Genomic DNA, 20319 nt, shown 5'->3' with positions numbered 1-20319 from the left:
AAGAGGCTTATTCCAGTGGTGCCAAGGACTCAGAAATGGCCTCTGGTGCTGCATTTCAGTTCTCTTTTGCTTGTGAGCAGGCTGCCAGTGCAGCAATGGAGAGTGGCGATGGCAAAACATCACTGCAGATTGCTTCTTGCCAGCTAGTTCTCCTTGCCTTCCTAGGAGTGAGCAGCATAGAATCACCAACGTTGGAAGAGCCCTCCAAGATCATCCAGTCCAACCGTTCACCTACCACCAATATTTCCCACTAACCCAGTTCCTCTGTACAGCATCTAAACGTTTCTTGAGCACTTCCAGGGGAGGCACTGCAAAGGAGAGAAAAATTTCCACATCATCTTAAATTTAATTTAAAAAAAAAAAAAAAAAAAAGGAATAGAAAAGACAATTTGAATGAAAGAGCTCAAAACTCCAAATTGTTCCCACTGGTTCTTCAAAGTACAGTATTTCAAACATGCATGGCTCGATTTACCACCTATTTGACGGCAGGAGTGTTTACAACACATTCTCTGCATTCCCTTGCCAGAAGCGCTGTAAAATCAGACTTTTCCCCCTGTGTTTGATGCAAAGAATGGCTCACATCTGGAAAATTTACCTTACAGCTCAGCACTAAGCTCTTCATACAGCAACTTTCCTAAAGGAGATGGGAGCCATGGCCATATCCCTGTGCATCGCTGCGGTGTGGGTGTGCAGATGAACTGCTGTATGCTTGGGGTAAGTTCAAGTTGGGGTAACAGCGGCAATGGAGAGAGATGGGCTTCTGGGCAGGATCCAGGGGCTCTTGTAGGGGAGAACTGGTTGAACTGAATGCTGGGAGAACAACATTTAGTCGTGCTGAAGGACATATTTCTTGTGGTCGTGGTTGTGTGTCCCTAACGTGTCTAACGATGTCTGCAACCCAGTGGAAAAAGAGCCAATCAGTGACAGGGTCTGAAGGCAGAAAATGGGTATTAGATTAATGTTTTGTAAAGATCAGAGAGTACAGACCATCAGCATAGATGTCCAAAGGATCTTGTGCCTTTTTTGTCAGCTTTTGCTAAGTTTCTGTCTGTCATACGGCAGTGGTTTCCTCTCAAGCCTTTTGTTGTTGGACTCGATGTAGGAATTTCTGGGTGAAAAGCACAACCTGCTCTAACACAAGAGGCAAGGCTGGGCGTTTCTAATGATTTCTTCCTCCTTTCCAAGCTTCAGATCAAATCTGCATTGTTTCCCACAAGTTGGGAACTGAGCCCAGAGGGTGAAATTCCATACGATTCGCCAGTTAATTTCACCCTCAGTCCTGCATGCTGCTCCGTTGTGAGGTCTTCATTGGTGCTGATGCCTTGTGTCAGCCTTGCTATGCAGAAGGAGGAATCTCTCCTACCACACACACACCTTCTCCCATCAAGACAGTAGACATATAGACACATATGTATATATAAAACTACTCTTCCCAACTTGAGTGTAGTTGCTACCGTGTCTCTTGATGATATACGAGGGTGTCACGACTCGTTATGTCACTTCAGACAAAGGGAGGGAATAATAAGAGCTGATGCGACACGAAATTGAAGAAGAAGGTTCTCTGTGCACCAGAGAGCACATCTGTTTTGTGGCATAATTCAAATTAACTGGGGGGGGAAGGGGGAGGGAGGAATTCACTGCATCTCGGGTGTCTTCCGTGGTGACATGCAGCATAGAAATGCGGTCTTGGGAAGACTTTATGAAAGCTCAGCAACCAGAGCGGTTTTAAATTGCTATTTCTGATATCAGATATTCTGATAGCAATTTCTTACACTTGACTGATTCTGCCTAATTTGCACTTGCGCTGATTGCAGTTTTATAAACAGGAATTCCCAAGCTGTGTATCTTCCTACCAAGGGAGGAGATGTTTAGCTTTTAACCTTTCTCCTGGATGCAGTTGGATTTTGGGAGCTGAAATAGCTACGTCACATCTCCTGTGTCAAAGGGTAAGAAAAAGCTCTCTAAGTACTACTTTTTCCTCCTCTTAATCATATCTCTTGTAGCTTACAAGTGTAAAGTAAGCTTTGAGCCTCTCTGAGCTTTGCAGAGATTGCAAAATCCAGCAAATCCTCCCTGTGGAAAATTATGGCAAAGAAAAATTCTCATGGCTCAATCTCCAGCAGCCCTTATGGAGCTCTCCCATGGGCTGCCACTGTAGAAAACTGTAGGAGATGGACCCACAGCTGGGCCTGTGGGTCTCAGATTAGGCTGAATTGCTCTGGAGAGATGGATTCTCTGCCACAGGCAGCAGGATGAGCAGCAGCAAGTCATAGTTGCTTCCCATGCCTCAGTTTCCCCAGCTGTTGAAATGACAGCAATGATGTTCTTTCTTATGTGGCACTTCAAGTCTCTTCAAGTTACGGTCTCACCTCATTTGATCCTGATCACCTTAATAAGCACAGAGTAGTGTAATACCCCATCTCTGGAGGTGTTGAGGGCTGGGTTGGATGGGGCCTGATCTCATGCTTGATCTAGAGGTTGGCAGTCCTGCCCATAACAGGGTTTGGAACTGGATGGTCTTTGAGGTCACTTCCAACCCAAGCTATTCCTTGAATCTATGATTTACTGGCTGGTGATTTCGGTAGCTGCTAGCTGTTTCTTGCCACTCTGCACTGAGATGATCAACTGCACACGTGTTCTCCAATCTCCCAACACTTCCATGGCAAAACACTGAGAATTTTGTCTGTTCTCACTTTTGCCAGTGGTTCGAACAATTCATGTCATCCTTGCTGGATGGTCTGCATGGAAATGTACCCTACAACACACAGAAATATTGTAGATAACATCCAATTTTCATCTCAACTCATGCGTGGCTTCCCTCTCCACTGCTCCTTCCAAGTTCCAGTACTTGGGGCTGGGAGGCAGCTGGAGGCAATCTCTGCTTTAACAAAGTGGAGATTTCCCCTTTTTATCAGCCTTGCTCTATCCTGCTCTCCCTCTGTTTATCTAATGCTGGCTTCAGTGCTTCTTGGACTCTGATTTAACTCACTAACCTGGCAAAGAGGCATCCAACAAAAACACCAAATGCTTTTCTGCTGGGTGCTTGAGTTAAAACAGCTCCCATCTCTGGAACCTGTTGCTACTCACATCGTTGGCAGAATTCCTGCCTGCTTCCAATGGGAGCAGACCCAGAGTAGGACCCACAGAGTGTGTCCCTCTGCCCAGAGAGAGGGCCACCCCAAATGGCCTCCTGTCATGCCACAGCCACACAGGAGCCTGCTTGGGGCAAGGCCTTCTAAGCCCACATCTGTCCCTGGTCCTCTCTGTCCTCTCACTCAACCTCCTTCCCACTGTGATTCTTGCTCTTCTATTCCTGTTTTTTGGGATTAGGCAATGTGAGGCCTCTCTGCCTTGGGCTTGCAGCCATAAGCACCTGGACCAGCATGTTGAGCTTTGGGGTATTCTTCACAACATGTGGCTTAAAGGCAGATTTATGTCAATAGCAGCCAAGCAGTGCTCAGTTTCACAAAAACACAGGTTCTTCCCCCAGTGCTGGGAGACAAGGAAGGCTGAGCTGCTCAGCCACACCTCTCCTGGCCATCCCAAATCCCTTCCAATGAAACCCACACCCCTCCACCTTGTGTGGCTGGGTTTAATGAAAAGGCTTTTGAAGTTACAAGCTGAACTTTGATCAGAACAGGAATGCATCCAACTCCACCTTCAGCCCATCTAGAAACAGATTCATTGTTGAACTACCATGCATATAGATGGTGACGTTTCTTTCATCCCATGGAATAACACCCCAAAATCTTGCATATGATGCTCAAAGCATGGGGAATGTCTCTGGTGGCCGGGTGTAGCTCTCTGCTGAACCTCCTAAGGGCTTTTCCTAAGCGTGGAAGGAACTAATCATCAGGCTGTTCTGGATCGCTTTTCCTCTCTGCTGATTGTCAGAGGGTTTGAATGGGAGTGCCACTCCAATCAAACTGGGAAAAATTGTCTCACTGCATGTGCAGTCTCTGTTGGAAGGCTGGATGCAGAGGAAGAGCTCTTCACATGGCACAGAATGAGGGTTGAATGGATTTAGTGTGTTGGCAGCGAAAGGGCTTTGCACGTGGGTGTGCAAACTGGTGTCAAGTGGAGCTGGTTAGAGAAAGGATTCTGCTTCCCTTTTGGATGAGAGTGTATATAGAGGGCCCCCTCCTCTCCAAGAAGAAAGGGGAGGAAGATCAGCAGTGAACACGTAGGTTTTCTTTTCCCAAGGGGCTTTCCTGGATGGAGTATTTCAGTTTCACCTTTTCCTGATGGCTGCAGGAAGTAAGTTTAACAGACTCCCATGGCTTGGCTATTCAAGTTTTCCAACAGAAATACTTAACTTTTTTCAAAATGACCTTCCCCCTTAAACAAAGTGGAAATCATCTGGGGAAAGATTTTGATTTTATGCTTTTTAAGCTGGAGAAATTCTCCTTCAGAACCTTTCAGCTTTCACAGCAGGTATGCTCTCACCACCTCTGTGGGGTGTTTTGCAGTACCCCTGAGCATGGCTCACCCCAGATACTTCACTTTAGGCTGGCTAGTTTATGAGAGCAAATATACAGCAAAGAAACAAACAAAAAACCCTCCAGATTGCAGCATCCACCCTGTTTCTGGTGTATGTACTTTATGCCAAAGTCTTAGGACACATCCCAGTGTTAATTTCTCTCTCCTTTAGGCTCTTGTGTGGAAATCTATAAAAGTGGTAGAGAAAAAACAGTCTTACAGGCAAAGTGGTTGTGACAGAAGCTACCATGTTGTTTAAATAATCTTCTGGTCTGTACCTCTTAACAGGCCAGCCAATGTGAGTTCGTTGTGATGATGCTCTTGGGTTGAAAGGAAGGTGGGTCTCGGGCTAGGGTCAGTAGAGTCAGCTACAGAGGGGTGCCATAAATACAGATGTTGTGTTTATCCCTACACCTCTGCCTCCAAGCAGTCTGGAACAGAAATAGAAAGCTCCAAGTATTGTGCTTGGTCAAACTCCCTTCTTTGGGGTAATGGAAAGAAGGAGGAGGGCTTGTGGGAATTGGTTCCTATGAAAATGGCACGTTTCTCATTCTGTAGAAGCCCAGCGTAAGTACAACTGCTAGACTTTTTACAATAGGAATTTGTTAAGTATGTATGATTCACAGTTCAGATTGCTGCTCAGCTCCAGCAGGGGTATCTGAGCAGTCGTTGCAGTGCTGAGGGCTGTCACGCATGGCTTGATGTGGAGGAAGGGTGTGCTTCCATGTGGCTTGGCACTGCCTTCCCAAAGGAATATGCCAGAGCAGGGGAAGATGTTTGATATCGATCTTTTCCTGCAGTCATGAGGATCTAATCTCCCAAGGGAGTGGTTGGGCTGGAAGTCAAACTCCGATAGCTCTGTGCTTTGCAGGGTGTAACACGTACCCACCTCCATTAATCTAATCTCTCTTCCTCTGGCTGCTGGCCATCCCTTTTCCCTGCCATGCAGCACCAGATGCTGCACACTGGGATGCTGGGTTACTCCAGTTGCTGAGACATGCCCCTGGTCGAATCATCCCATCTTGGTCACTTGGTCACATCCATTTTCCTCTCTTGGCAGTGAGCCTGTCCCTAGCCTGGTGTTTCCAGATAGATTGGTGACGTTCTTCAACCATCTGAAGTCAAGGGATCATCCCATCAAAGCGTGTCCTGTCTGTGTGGCTTCTGTTTGGCACTCACCTCCCCTTTGGCTTGGCTGGAGGAGCAGATGTTAGAGATCTCGCCTGGCAGGGAGGAAGGGGGAAACTACTTTCTAAACAAAATCCTCCCTTGTGTCTTGTAGCTTCCTGAAACTGCTCATTTGTGTACTATAGATATTTATGTGTCCCCTCCTGATGTGTATGTGTACATCTATAAATATATGTGTGGGTAAGCAGATGTATACATACAGTGCTTTGCTCTTGTGTGAGTGTATGGTTGGTTCAACTATAACAGCAGTGCTGGGGTGAGAAAATGCATCTCTATTAGAGCTTAGCCTTGCAAGTATCACAAATTTTTGATGTTAAAATATGAGAGGGTGGTGAGGCCCTGGCCCTGATGCCCAAGGAGCTGTGAGTGCCCCATCCCTGGAGGTGTTCAGGGCCCTGAGCAATCTGATCCGGTGCTTGATCTAATGGTTGGAAACCCAGTCCATGGCAGGGATGTTGGAACGAAATGATCTTTGAGGTCTCTTCCAACCTAAGCCATTCTATGTTTTAGCAGGGATCGAAGGCTGGGATGGCATTTGAGTGGGAGAAAATAGGCTCACACACCAACCTGACTTTGTCTCTTATAGCTGGCCTGTGTTTCTAACAGGGCAGCAAAAGGGATGGAGCAGCACAAGGCCAAGCGTCATGGCAGGAGAAGTGGAAGAGAGAGAACTCTGACCCACAGAGCATCAAGAAGCTGGGTGAGAAGCTGGCACCACCTTGGTGGATCTATGGCTGTATAGTCTGTAAAAGCCTGGCTCTGCTCTTTTGGGAAAGAAAATGTAAGGTCTGGCCCAGGGATGTCAAGGCAGATGCCAAAATGAGATGTCACCAAAGGCATTTTTCACTGAGCAATCTCCCTTCCCACTGGTAAGGACGAGGCAACTTTTCCCTATCTTCCCATTGGAGTCTCTGGTTTGCTGTTATGTGCTTTGAGGCGAGTTTGTTTGTTGCAGCTGATCTGAATACTGTGCTGCATGTGTATTCAGATCTGTATGTAGAAGCAGCGATTGCTTGCTGACCTATTTTCTGTCCTGCAAACAATTTGCTCTCTTACTTCAGTGTAAATCAGGAACGCGTTCTCCAACGTTAATAAATTCTGGGTTCATATAACCCCAGTGGAGGAAGAACTGGGCTCTGTGTGTTTATAAACAGTGAGAGAAAACATATATCTCTGCACACAGAGTTTACATTCCACGTGGGCTCTCTTGCCATGGTGTCCAATAAAAGGAGAGGTGCATTTCTCTCAGAAAGCACTGGAAACATCTGGCTGGGTGGCACCATCACCAAATCCCATATGCAGGATCCAAATGATGTCAAGCTCAAAGAAGCAGCCGTATTTATTTGGGGGTGTTTGCTAGGGACTAACAGGCTCCGTGGTTAAATAATTCAATCAAAACCAGGCTTGAAGGCTCTTAGAAAAAAAGCCTTGAAGGGCTGGAACTTGTTAATTAATTCTGAAGGTTTTTAGCACCCTTTTTTCATCATGGCTGTCTGTTTGCAGTTGTTATCCCATGCTATTCTTAACTGGCTTGGAAGAATATTCACCAGGATCCTGGCAGAGTGAGATTCAGATAAATGATTTTGGTCTTTAAATGTTACTGTTATGTGCTCTTCCAGTTCCCATTCCCTCATTAGGTGTCCAAGCTGCCAGTGCTGCCTGTTAAACACAGTGTCTGGTCAGTCTGTATCCTGGTTGGTAGTTTATAGACAGGCTTCATCTTAGCAGTGGTCACAAGCTGGCTGGAGATGGGGAAAGGGAGAAAACAAACAAAAACGTGTCTGTGTGTGCATGGAGACTATATGGTGACTTCCTCACCCAGCAGTTCTGCAAGACCCTACTGCTTGTGAATGGGGCTATGCTGGCTAGAAGCTTTTGGGACTTTACTGATTTACTGTTTTAGTAACCGAGCTGATTCATACATCGTTAATTCTTGCTGGTTTCACAAATGCACATCTTTCACTTCTGTACTAAAAGGGTCACTCAAACTGCAAACATTAGCACAGCTATTTCAAATAGGTCTTCTCAGAAGAGACTGGGCTCAGGGATTCCTGAAGAAGAAAAACATTTTAAAAAGATTTCTAAAATTTCCAAGTAAGCAGAGGTTTCTAATTCACCATTTTAGGCAGCGGACCATGGTAGCTTTTCTGCATAGTAGAGCAAGATCTATCAGCACAGTGATGGGCTGAATCTCTTGTGTCTAGCAAACATCTCAGGCCTACTTATTCCTTCCTTGCTTTTTTGCAGATCTAGAAAAACTTGAGGTTGGTCAGTGTTTTCCCTTTGCCTCAGAGGAACATTTTTCTCTGCAGTTCATAGTTAGGCTCCTGTCCTTTCCGTGACTCTTCATTACGCAGTGTGGTATTCATTGACATATTGAGGCGTCCATCTGTCCTTTCCTTGGAAATGTCCAGTGGAAGTCTATTTGACAAACAAATCAGGTGATCCTTCCTTCTTCTCTAACATCCTCAACGTTTTCTGCTTTGTTTTGTTTTGTTTCCTTTCTTTTTTAGCGAGTAGAAGAGAAAGCTGTTTCTGCAGTTTGTACATCCCTCCTGTACCACCACCCATAATGTCCCTGATAAATGAAACTCAGTGCTGGTTGCCTATCGTCCCGCCAGGGTGAGTGATCTGATGACTCTCTTTTATGAATCAGGACAAAGGCAAGATTTAGTGGAAGTCACCAGAATTAGGCTTCTTCCCAGATTTTACCAATAGCTGTTAAATGTACGTGAGGCCTGCTGCCGGTCATGAACCCTAAGGGCTGGGCCTTGGCTGCAAAGCTCCCAAAAGGAGGAATTTTCCCACTGCTAATCTTTTTGGCATGGAACTTGGCCTCTCTCAATGCAATTGTTATTTTTATCCATCACTGAATGCTTTACAGCGCAAACTGGGTGGTCTTTAAGATGTTGTATACAATTAACGTGGGCTGACTTGGGGAGTGGAGAGGTATTATGAGGAGGAACGTGCAAGTGTGGGACCAGCCAAATTCCTCTAAAGCTGCTGTGGCAGCGGTGCTTGCTGCTTGCACAGTTCAATGGGGAAGAGCTGGAAGGGGCCCACACCTATCTATCAGAGGCCCACATCTATTTGCCTGCTGCCTTTCCTTTTGAGAAAAAGCTGTGTGGAGCTGTCAGTCCTGGCAGGATTTGCTTCAGGTCAGCAGTTTTATTGGAATTGTCTTGTCAGAAGAGGGTCCGATGGTTTTGTCCCCACAACCCCATGGGAGGAGCCATGGTGATGAGCATGCTGACCCAGGGGGTTAGGGCTGGATGTGGAGGTGCTTGCTCTTCACTGGGAAACACCTCTATGGGCATCGCTTTCTCCAGCCTGTTTTACAGAGGCAAACTCTAACTGAAATTTGCAGAAAACAGGAGTACTGACTAAACCCACTTGCACTTTGCAGAGCTGACCAGGGAGGACTTCTGCAGCCAGCTGAAAGCCCATCGCAGACCATGCTTCCTCAGTAATCTGTCATCAGCAGAGCACACTGTAAGCACTTCCACTTCCCTAGGCATTTCTTTGAAAGAGAATCGAGGGGGAGATTGGGTGGGAATTATCTTCAGCCGGGGATTGCTGCTTTTTCCAGCTTTTTTTTCCCCTTGCTACTCTACTGAATGCATTTTACAAACAGCTGATTAAGTTTTGTGGCATCCCGTGGCAGCTGTAAATGGTAATAGATCATTGCTTTATTTCCTTCTTCATTTCTCGAGTCTGAAAGCCTCAGCTAGTCAGCAGCAAATCAGGAGGTGCAGGCGGTTAATGAAACATGTAATTGAAAAAGAAGGGAAAAATAAAATCTCCATATGCGTGAAAAGTTATGGAAATCCCCATGCACTGAGAAATACATTTGTGACAGTTTGGAAAAATGGCTCCAGCCATTCAGTGGCTGCTCATGGGTGGATGTAGTGGTTTTAGCAGCCATCTACAGCTTGGGCCAAGTAGTGTTGGCAGCACCAGCCTAGGGGTTGGTGCCTTGCCTGATGTGCTGAACCTTGACTCATTGTGTGGCACATCTCATCCAAGGATGAAGTCCAAATGGATGCAGCATCAACTTGGTCCTTAATTTTTAACACGTCCTCTTCTGAGAAGCTCTGTTCCACCTTTTTTAAAAAACAACAAACACAACACTGGTATTTTGTCAGAAGGATGGCTGGCAGGAACCCAGGGCACCATCTTCATCATGCTGTGGACTGCTGTGCGCCACTGAAACAGGACTGGTCTTCTCTGTTCTTCTTTGGGGATGAGCAAGGGCTTGTGTACATGCCTTGTGTCTGGATGCTCTCCCCATCCAGCAGACACTGCGAGGATGTCCTATGACCACCATCGTGCAGGGATGGAGCGTCTGAATGTTGGATGCTTGCCCACTGTGGGATGGAGACCACTAGCTTATTTGCTCTAGAGTGATGAACTGCGAGAGGCTTACAGCCCTGCAAGTTTCCACAAGGCAGTATTTAGCTTTGGAGGGATCCAATTTATTCTCTCCTCTGTCCAGAACTTTAGTCTGTTTGGTTTATACTATTGTGCTGCAGGAAAGCCTGAAGGCTCCAGTGTGAGCAGGAGTGCAGATTTCTATTTCACTGCAGAGTGGGAGGCTTAGGGAGATGAGGCAACCCCAAGAGAAGCATGCCAGTTCAGCTCTCTTTTATTAACTTGGTGTTTTTCAGTTTTCAGGGGGGAAAAATGTCAGTCTAAATAGCACTTATTCCTTCTGAAGGGTTGCCAAGCCCATTCTGTTTGTGAAACTGAAGTCCCCTCCATGTCCCCTCCCTGAATGTCCAGCCATGGGGCTGCGATGGGCACCATTAAGGTGTCCTAAAGGTCCCAGCAGTGGGAAAACAGGGATCTTTGGTCAGCCTTTTCTCTGCACCCCAACATGACCTTTAGATGTTGTACCGAGGGATGTAGTTCAGTGAGAACTGCTGATGAAAGGTAAACGGTTGGACTGGATGATCTTAGAGGTCTTTTCCAACCTTGGTGATTCTATGATTCTGTGACAATGCCAGAGGCCCTGTCATCCTTTTCACTGCTTCCATGGCATGAATGTCCAGCTTACAGCTTTTAAGTAGATACATGCTTTATGCAAATGAGCAGGCGAGTTAATGCAATGTCCTCCAAGCTGAAGCTCCAACCCAATCTGCAGTATCAGCTCTGGCAGTGGTGATTACTAGGCATGATAGCCAGGAGAAGAGCAGCTTGGGGCTCCTCTCCATGGAGGCAGAGGGGCTAACCAGGTTGAGTTGCTCCATTTGGGATGCACAAGCTGGCGTGTGCTGCCTTACTCTGCTAATGATGCTGCTTTGATCCCTGCCTATTCCCCTGCTGACCTTGAGGACTCTGCCACGCTCTCGGCTTTGTTTTGATCTTCTGCCATAAGAAAAGAAAACAAACCAATGCCTTGTGTCGGCAGCATCCCCAGTCTGAAGCTACTTAGATTAGGGATGAGAGATGGGTTTTCTGCCGCTTGTTCCAGATGCCTGCATGCTGAAGCTTTATTGGTTGTTGCTCTAAGATCTGTATCACGGCAGCTGACTAATGAGTACTCCCCATGGAGAGATATTTAATGTGAGTCCACAGGAGCTCCTTAAGAGATGTTGGTGGAGCAGTGGAATGGGGCAGTAGGTTTGGAAACAGTGGGTTGAGGAAGGGAGGTGGGATAGAGATGTGATGTTATGCCGTGCTGAGCTACACAACATCATGCCAATGGAATGATTTATAGACTACTGAGAGCTTGTGTCCACCGAGCCTGGTTAGCATCAGGATCACAGAAGACAGCAGCCCTGTCACAGCCCATCACAACATCTTGTGGCCTTACCAAGCCCATGACAATCTTACAGCCCTTTCTTGGAAGCAGTGAGAAAATGAACTGAGTGGGGGAAATCTCGCCCCGCAAAAAAAGGATAGTGAGGATTTAAGAGCTTTTTTGCAGCCCTAGTGTGAAACCTGTCCCTCTTACTCCTCCTTCTCCTGGTATTGCAGGCACTTGCTGGCCTGGTAAAAAAGACTCTCCCTGTAGTCTCTGTGTTGTTGTCCTTCCCCAGATACAAACTACAGTGAAATGTCCTACTGGAGCCCTCAGCCAGCCCCCTCAATGCAGCTGCATCCCCATATCAACTCCAACCACCCTTCAGGTGGGTCTTAATATCACAATGACCATGCAGCTGTTATTGTTTCTTCTACAGAAAAATGCCAAGGACCCATTACCAAAGTCACAACGGGTGGGATTACTCATTCATGGGCTTTAGATAAGCACATCAATGCTGTGTGATAGAGCACTGCTCTTCCATGGGACCGAGGGGTTTGTAGCGCAAAAGCACAAAGCAGAAGCAATGTCAAAGCTTTGGGCTCTGTATTTTTCAAGTGGAGTACAGCTGCAAGAGATGAAGCTAGGAAAGTTGATCAGAAAGTTGGGGGAAGAGGATCTGGGTGGCATCTATGGGCAGATTTAGATGGCTGCAGAGTATTATAGGTGGTGATGGAAGGCTGGTCTGCAGAAGCAGGCAGTTGACTTGATTTTACTCCACTTTGGTACAAAAAAGCCCTCGTGTACGTATATGCGTGTATATATAGGTGTACTTGCAGGCTGTATTGGCTGTTTCCATACTGATACCAATATCATAGGCATCTGTAAATATATATAAACTGCAAGAAATAGACAATGCAAAGACCATTCAGGTGGAGTTAAACTAAGCGTGGTATAGCCTGTCATATAATATCCTCTTACAAAAGCTATATATAAATCATTGTGATGAACGTACTTTTACCACCTCATTCCAATCCTGAGGTTGATCTAATATTAGAAGCAGATAACTCAGCTACGTTCCATCTCCATTCTTTGGAAAGCTCTCTTTCCCCCAGTCATAAATACATGGGGCCAAGTTGCATCTTCTCACTTGTGGCTGGGATCTACTCAAGGCAAATGTTGGCCTTTGGTGGTTCCACCGTCGCCAGCCATCCGTCTTCATTACTGAAAGAAAAAAGGAATATAACCAGGCATCTGAAACCCCCCAGAAGTTGTGGGATTATTTTTGGCAGGAAATGAAAAAAATTTCCTTTTCCTTAACGTTTCTCTTTCTTTTATTTTCTCTTTTATTTTTCTCAACACCATGTAATTTCCTGACTATCTCTAATCTGAGAAGAATAATCAAAAGGAGGAGAAGGCAAGAAGGGATAGCTCCTTCCTGCAAGGAAATGATTTCCAATCCTTATTTGAATGCACTGTATCTTTGAATGCCTTCCTGACATCCTAGATGGAAGTACTATTTGGCAAAGGTCCTTGTTACAGAGATAGGGGATGAGAATGGAGGGAAAATAATGGGACTGTATGCAGACAGTCACATAAAACCCAAAGCTGGAGACTAGCTTGGGAGAGAAAGCTCTGGGGTAATTTTTCCTTTGTTTTCCTGCACGTTGATATAATCCAAATAGCATTTTAGGTTTATTTTTTCAGATCATACCCTGGCCTTTGTGTTTGGGAGTATGATGCTCAGAGCAATTGCTCTCATGATCTGATTAATGTGGCTGGCTCGTCCCTTGAAGGCAGAATTATGGGAGTAATTAAGGCTTGCTCAGTTTGCTGGGGGGAAAGGGTTTGCAGCTTGTGTAAAATGGAGCAGGGGAAATCTTCACGTCTCAGCTCCTATACATAATCCTCTTGCTTCTGCCTTCCACTGAGTCAAATTCAGGTGAGAGTGGCAAACGTTGCCCGTGTTCTTTGGGAATGCAAAGCAACCTGTGTGTGAACAAAGCCCACTGCTCAGTGACTGGCAAAGAAGCCTGCTGCACCCAGAGCATGTGCAAACACCATCCTCCAAGAACAGTGTCAGGGCCATTTGCTCAGACCCTGGTTCTCATTATCATTTTTAGCCACAGAAATTCCCCCCCGCTGCAAGAGTCGTGGCGTGATCTAAAGAGAAGAAAATGCAATACTTTCATTGAACAACATGCCTTTCGGTCAGCGACTTGGTTCTGTTTTTAGTCAGATTTGGGATTTTTCTCCTTTTTCTGCAGTACTTGGGAACTTCTGATGCCAGTATTCAAAACTTGGCCATGCTTATGATCATCGTAGTGGAAGATGATCTTCAGTGGCAAATACTCAGCTGTTCATGTAGCAGTAGGGAAACGTGAGCCCACGGTGATGTTTCTGCCATCTTCTCGTGCTGTACTGGGGGTTCCCTTCTTGGGGAGGGTGGAAGCATCCCAAGCCACAGCACACTGAGAACAGAGGGACAAGATGAAATGCCTTTGATAGCATGAGCGTAAATAGCTCTTGAATCAGCTGCCCTGGGGGCTGGAGACTGCTCCATCGCTTGGGATCACTTGGCTCCATGCTTGATGTGCAATTCCAAATGTAATTGCTAGCTTGGGGCCTGTTTATGGGCTTCTATGTGTGCCTTTGCACGGTGGGGGAATGAATTCTCCATGAGGCAGGGGTCACTGGGTGAGTCCACAAAGAAGGTCTCATGAGGACAGGGGGCTCGGAGGGGTGCAGGGGCATCAGACCCCTACCTCCATCATGAGAGCCAGGAGGGAAATGAGGGCTTTATCCTGCTTCCCCGGTGCTGCTGCAGAAATCCTGATTTTCAGAAACATGTGGCTCCCTTTTGGCCTTGCAACGTGCAAATCTAAGAGCTCACCACATGAAAATACTCCTTCAAGTGCTCATTTCGTGCTCTGGTTTATCCTGTCCAAGCATACCTCAGTCCCAGCAGCATCCAAAACTCACTCTCTCCTTGATATCGCATCAAGCGTGGGTCCTTGGGAGATGAATGTTTGGAGTGAGGAGGCAAGTTGGTTCTGTTCCTGCTTATTTTGCTTGCTGTCCAAACCAGTAATAGGTTAAAGATGTCCTGCTGATTAGCCATAACATCCCAGCAGCCTAATTTGCTCAGTCACAGTTGGGGTCCTGGGGCGCTGAGGAAAGAAGACACCAACCCTGCTAGAGGGGAGGAGGAAGAGAGTCTTCCAGTCTGAGAAAGAGGGTGTCAACATTCAAGTGGCCTTAAAAAATGGACTCAGGACTGGTGGCCCTATCTATTGAGGGAGAGATGGCTGGGAAAAAAAAAACAAACACAGGTGGAAAAGACACATCAGAGCAGACCTGCTCAATATCCATCTGTGGATACATATACATGGATGTAAAAAATTAGGTGTGGGTATAAATACTGCACATTTGCATGAGGAAGCTTGTCTAGAACCACAGCGTGCAACTCTTCTCTGTCAGCGGGCTTCCCACCAAGCTGGGCTTACACATGGGGACCAGATGTGGCCATCCCAAAAGATCCATTCTCTTCTATACTCCCTCTTTCATTTCTGTTGCTTAAGTACAGCGTGAGACCTATGGGCCAACAATCCATCTGAGGCCAAGTGGAAACCAGGAGTGATTGCTTACAGTGCCATAAATAGCTAAATCACCACTTTCAATAGCAAATAGGGATAGTTGAGTTAGGAGTGAACTCTCCAAGCAGCTTGTAGACATTCCATTTCCTTGTTTTAACATCTACGTGTGCTTTTTTTCCCCTGCTCCTCGCTTCTCTTGGTGGGAGGTGGCACATTAGCAATGCTTCCCGTGAGCGGGGGGCCCACGCTGGTTATCAGAAGGGGAATGAAAAAAACATAGGGCTCTTCAAAAGCAGGCCTGGAGACATCAGGCGTCATGGGAGATGTCTATTCAGTTCTTTGAGGGGACCCCCAAAAATCCCATCCACAAGATATTGGCAGTCAATGCAAGGATAGGCGGGTGTGTTGCCAGCTTAGGGCTTTTGTAATGATTTTCAAAGCTTTTATGAGCTCTCCCAGCCAGCCACCCTTCTTCTTGACAGCAGTGAAAGCCATCCAGAAAGTCAGATTCCCATCACATGGAATTAGACTTTCTAACTCTTTTGTGCGTGTGTTTGTTTGGTTTTCTTCCAGATCAGGACAAAAAGTCAAACTTCTTTTTTTTCCACTGAGTTCTGGTGAAGAGTCAGAGATGTGGAAGCGACCTTTTTGAACTGGACCCTCTGGTGTTTCAGGCTCAACGCCTGCAGTGGAATTGCCAGCTCATGCCTGAACCAATGATTGAGCACCAGGTGAGGAGGCATGGCTAATCCAGGGAGCTCAGCTGCAAGCAGTACACCTGAGTGTCAAAAATCACCCTCATTTAAGGGTTAGCAGTGGAGGGAGCAGAGTTTCTCTGGATAGGGATCGTGCTTCTCTTGAGCTGCTACTGGTCATCAGAAAGGGTGAGTTAATTTTCCTTCTTTATTACTTGCTGTTGTTTCATAGTGCCTGTATCCCATTTGAAAGTACTTGCTTTCTTTTTTGCCATGCGATGCCATGTAAAGTGATGTGGAGTGTGAGTGCCAGAACGAAAGGGAAGGCTGAACTAACCAATGTGAGAGAGCTGCAGTAAAGTTCTTGGTTTCAAATTTTGGAAGGTTTACTGTCCAACTCTCTCAAAATCAAAATTGTCCTGCAAGTCAAATGATTTTGTGTGAATCACTGCTGCAAAACTGTTTTAGCATTAGGGATTTTTTGCCCCACAGACTGTCCCATCTGTTTGCCTCTTCCTAGGCCACGTGCAGAGTTAAGGATCTGGTGCTGGGAACGTTCCCTTCTTGGGGCAGGAGGTGGGGATGGAGAATTCTCAATTGAAATTCTCATTATTCCTCATGCTTGTAACCATGCTGCTGCTCTTCCTTCAACTCGCTCTGTTAAGGGAAGCAGATCCTACAGCCGCCCCTGAATGAAGGGGAAGGTGGCACAGGTGTGACAGGGCGATAAGTTCAGCCACAGCACCTGAATGCTGGGTATATTTTGGCATTTGCAGAGAGGCAGCAAAGTGGTGTGAGCTCAGCAGCACGAGTCCTGCTGCAGAGAGCCATCCCCAAGCTCTGCAGCCACTCCATAAATAGGTTGGACGTTTGGTGTCGTAATTCCAGCAGTGCTCAGCGCTGGCTCAGCTCTGCTTTATTCAAAGTCAGCAGGAACTGCTGACTGCAAGCCAGCATGGCTCTTACAGCCCTTTTCTCTCACTAATTACTTCTGGCTGCCGTGGAAGCCCTGAGGACTTCAAAAGGACGACACTGGATTTGCACAAACTATCTCTCTGGATCTTCCATCCCTGTTTCTCAGCCCTTGGTGGTCCATAAGGCTTCAGAAGGGGACCCACTAAACAACTGCAGAAAACATTAGAACTTCTTGCACGTTCCCACAAATGCGCATTCCCACACACACAAAGGCAAGGAAAATGGAGAGAAATCAAAGGGCAAGAGGAACAATAGAAACACAGCTTTTTTTTATTTTTTAACTCTTTTTTTTTTTTCTTTGGGGCTGTAAATGAAGAGGCATGTGCAGTAGATGGATTTCTTTTTTTTTTTTTGCTCTCCAGAAGGTGAAACAGTTCTTGAATAAAATGAGTAGAGGAGCACAGCCTGTCCTGCACCAGCAACACCAGGGGATGCTGCAGAGGTTGTCGAAATGCTTGGGCACCATTGGATGTGCTTAGTAATGTGCAGGACTGGAAATCGCTCCAAGCAGACTTTGTGTTGCTTAAAGCTATTAACTCATCTTCAAAGAACTTTGTACGTGTCACACCTGAGTGATTGCATCGCTGGCATTTAGCCACTCTGTTCCTGGGGCCCCACTCTGAAGCAAAGCAGAGATGGGCTGCCTTGGCTTTGTTGGGGACGTGCTCTGTATCCTGTTGGGAAACACAGCACCAAAACCACAGCAAGAATAATGGAATCACAGAATCATTCTGGTTGGAAAAGACCTCGCAGATCCCCAAGTCCAAGCCCAGCCCACCCCACCATGCCCACTGCTTACATCCCTCAGTGCCACATCTCCACAGATCTGGAACACCTCCAGGGATGGTGACTCTACCACCCTTCTGGGCAGCTGTGCCAGCGCTTGACCAAACCTTTTGGGCCCTATATGACCCTCAGCCCTGCACTCAGAAAGAGCAGGGTGGTGACAGCATTGTGATTAGGCAGAGGGGATGTTGTACCTGCTGTATGGGCTGTGCAGAGGGGCCCCCCGTGTAGATAATGGAGACTTTGTTTTTCGTTTGTAGGGCATTGCTCACCTTCTCTGTGCTTCTTTGAGAGTAAAATGGGTATAAATTAACCCTTTCCAATGTGGAGATGCATTATGTGCATCTTTTTTATAAAGCAGAGAAGTTTTATAGGCAGTCAGCGAGCTGATGGGACAAAGCAAACAAATGGCAACATCAGATTTCAGATAAATTCAAGAGGTTTCAGCCAGACTGGATACTGGGTTTGCTCTATTTGCTCCACTCCCGGTTTTCTCCCCTTTCATTGAATGGAAAAACTGAGTTTTCCACTAAGCCATTAAGAAAGCAGAGGTTTCACAACAGTCAGGCTGATTTGACCATGCTCATTCGAACGGGCTTTTAGTAACCTTCAGAGACTGGCAATTCGGGTGGTAAACCCTCTTTATGACCTGTTATTACCCGTGCTCTGCTCAGAGGCAGCAGAACTCATTACGGGCGTAAATGGCCAGAGTGCTCCTGCATACCAGCACAGGCTGCCTTTAATGATCTCCCTTTTCCTGCTTCTCCCTGATAAAAATACCTTACTGGTAAAAAACAGAGACCACAGAGCTAGCTGCCAGTTCTTCTCGTGGCTCCTGTTCCTGAGGTTTTATTTCACTGCACTTAGTTTTTAGGAAGTCGGCCAGCGTGGCACACTTTTGTGTTTTTTATTTAACTGCACATTAAATGCTCCCCTTTGCCCCAAGTTTTATTAGGGAGAAGTTAAAGAGAGCCTTGCAAAGGAAGGAAAACAACAGGATCAGCCCTGTTACTGCAGCCCGCTTCTCCAGACTTGATATAACTCTGTCCATCTCAGTTTGCATAGGGCATGGGAGCAGTAGGACCTTCCTCCAGTAGAAAATGAGGGAGAAACTAAGGTAGAAAGGGATCTCATTTTGTTATTCCAGCCCTCAGACTCACCACTGGTGGAGTGTATGTGTGAGCTGATCACCTCTGGTGATGGAGATCCTCAACAGCTGCACACAACCTCTCACTATTACAAAATTTACACTCTAATAGAAGATGTTTGATATCTCTACCAAGCAGAACTACCAAGGCCCACAGAACTCTCTCAGCCTCGCAGTGTCACTCCAGAGAAGCTCAAGAAACTTGTCCCAAGGAGGACAGTGTTACGCCTGGGACAAAGTGATGTGATTTGTCTGGTGCTGTGGGAAAACCTCAAAATCTGTTTCCCTTCAGGGCATGTCTCCACACCTACCTGTGCTGGAGTTTCTCAGCAGAAGCAGAAGTTGCATGTAGTCAATACCGAGAGCACCATCTGGTGGGCTGCAGGGCTGGATAACACACAGCTGGGGACAGGTTTTGGGACAAAGAACAGCCAAGATGAGCATCAGGTGAGGATCATCAAGGAGCTGAGATCCCCTAGTCTGGCTTCTCCCAGACAGCAAGTGGCAGCCTCAGGGAGAAGGTTGAGAAAGAAGCCTGTGGTGTGGTTTAGCAAAGCAAGGTTCTGTCTTCAGACAGATGGAGCTTGATGCGCTCCAAGAACCACGTGCCAGGTTTCCCCCAGAAATGCCTGGAGGAATCCATACGTTTGCTCTACTGATCACAGATGTAGAATGCAACTTTAGAAAAGTAGACAAACCCAATGCATGCCGTGGGCCATTTTTAAACATCAATCTTTTTGTGGACCCTTTGGCGTAACCTTGGAATGGAAACATCCTCTAGAGTGGCTTTGCTTGGCAGCCTGGGTTTTCCTCAGGATGATGATCCTCCTTTAACCTGTACGAAAGCCCACTCAGACACATTAGATATGTTCCTAAGCATTGCACCTCTATTGTCTGCCCTGTTTGGGAGCAACGAGGGATGAAGTCCTCCAGACCTCTTTTGTGCTGTCACACTATAAATAACATCAGGCTTTGCTCTGGCGGTCTTCCCTCCATGTGAGTTGTCAGGAAATGTCTTCCGAGGTGCTTGTGCAACCCAATGCAATCAAGGGCCTCAGCTTTGGGTGCTGCCAGATGAGGGATGCAGTAGCAATGATCACCTCCTGTGGTTTAATAACCTGGATTCGTCTAGGCACTGCTCGTCTGCTTGTGCTTGGGTCAGTGTAGAGGAGTTGGACTTTGAAAGTCCCTTCCAACTCAATTCTATAATTCTATATAGGTGGATCATTCAGTAATGGCAATAGCTAGTGGTATCTTATCCTCAGCATCACTGTTTTCCTTGTAAAACCCTAGAGTGAGCGCTAAGGGAAAAATCAGCAACAAGGGAGCTTGCAGCCATGCATCTCTGGATGCTTTTCTGTGGGTTCCCAGGGTGCTGGCTCCAATCTCTGCCGTGTTCTCTGCCTGTTCTCCTCTAGCTGAGGCAGCGTGGGACCCGTTCCCATGTTTTCTCAAAAGAAAAATCTCATAAGAAAACACACTGTTTTCTCAAACACACTGTTTTCTCATCGTTTTCATAGCATAACAGGTGGAAACATGCAAGCAATGTGGAAGGAAAAAAAAAAGCCAGTGGGATGGGCCCAGCTCTGTGGTCAAAGCATCAAAAATGATTTAATAAAAACTCTGAATGTTGTTCTTCTGGAGTAAACACTCCCAAGGGCTCAGCTGCCAGCTGCAAACTTAGCTGCAGACATGACCAGAAGCACTTGT

General features: G+C 46.5%; 1 long non-coding RNA gene across 4 annotated transcripts in view; it reads left to right on the top strand.

Moving 5' to 3' along the window:
* The window catches only part of LOC122181979, a 49765-nt gene that overhangs the window by 1264 nt on the left and 28182 nt on the right, over positions 1 to 20319 (top strand). For all 4 annotated transcript variants that reach the window (XR_006179652.1, XR_006179650.1, XR_006179651.1 and 1 more), the window contains exons 2-7: positions 603 to 714; positions 1815 to 1946; positions 6274 to 6536; positions 8181 to 8289; positions 9074 to 9159; positions 15580 to 15890. This is a non-coding gene — a long non-coding RNA (uncharacterized LOC122181979). The remainder of the gene's footprint in view (positions 1 to 602; positions 715 to 1814; positions 1947 to 6273; positions 6537 to 8180; positions 8290 to 9073; positions 9160 to 15579; positions 15891 to 20319) is intronic.

The sequence above is a fragment of the Lagopus leucura genome, unplaced genomic scaffold (assembly GCF_019238085.1).
Source record: "Lagopus leucura isolate 7727_CA_CO unplaced genomic scaffold, USGS_WTPT01 Super-Scaffold_100012, whole genome shotgun sequence".
Classification (NCBI taxonomy): domain Eukaryota; kingdom Metazoa; phylum Chordata; class Aves; order Galliformes; family Phasianidae; genus Lagopus; species Lagopus leucura.
The sequence above is the reverse complement of the archived record's forward strand: the minus strand, read 5'-3'. Positions and strand labels throughout refer to the sequence as shown.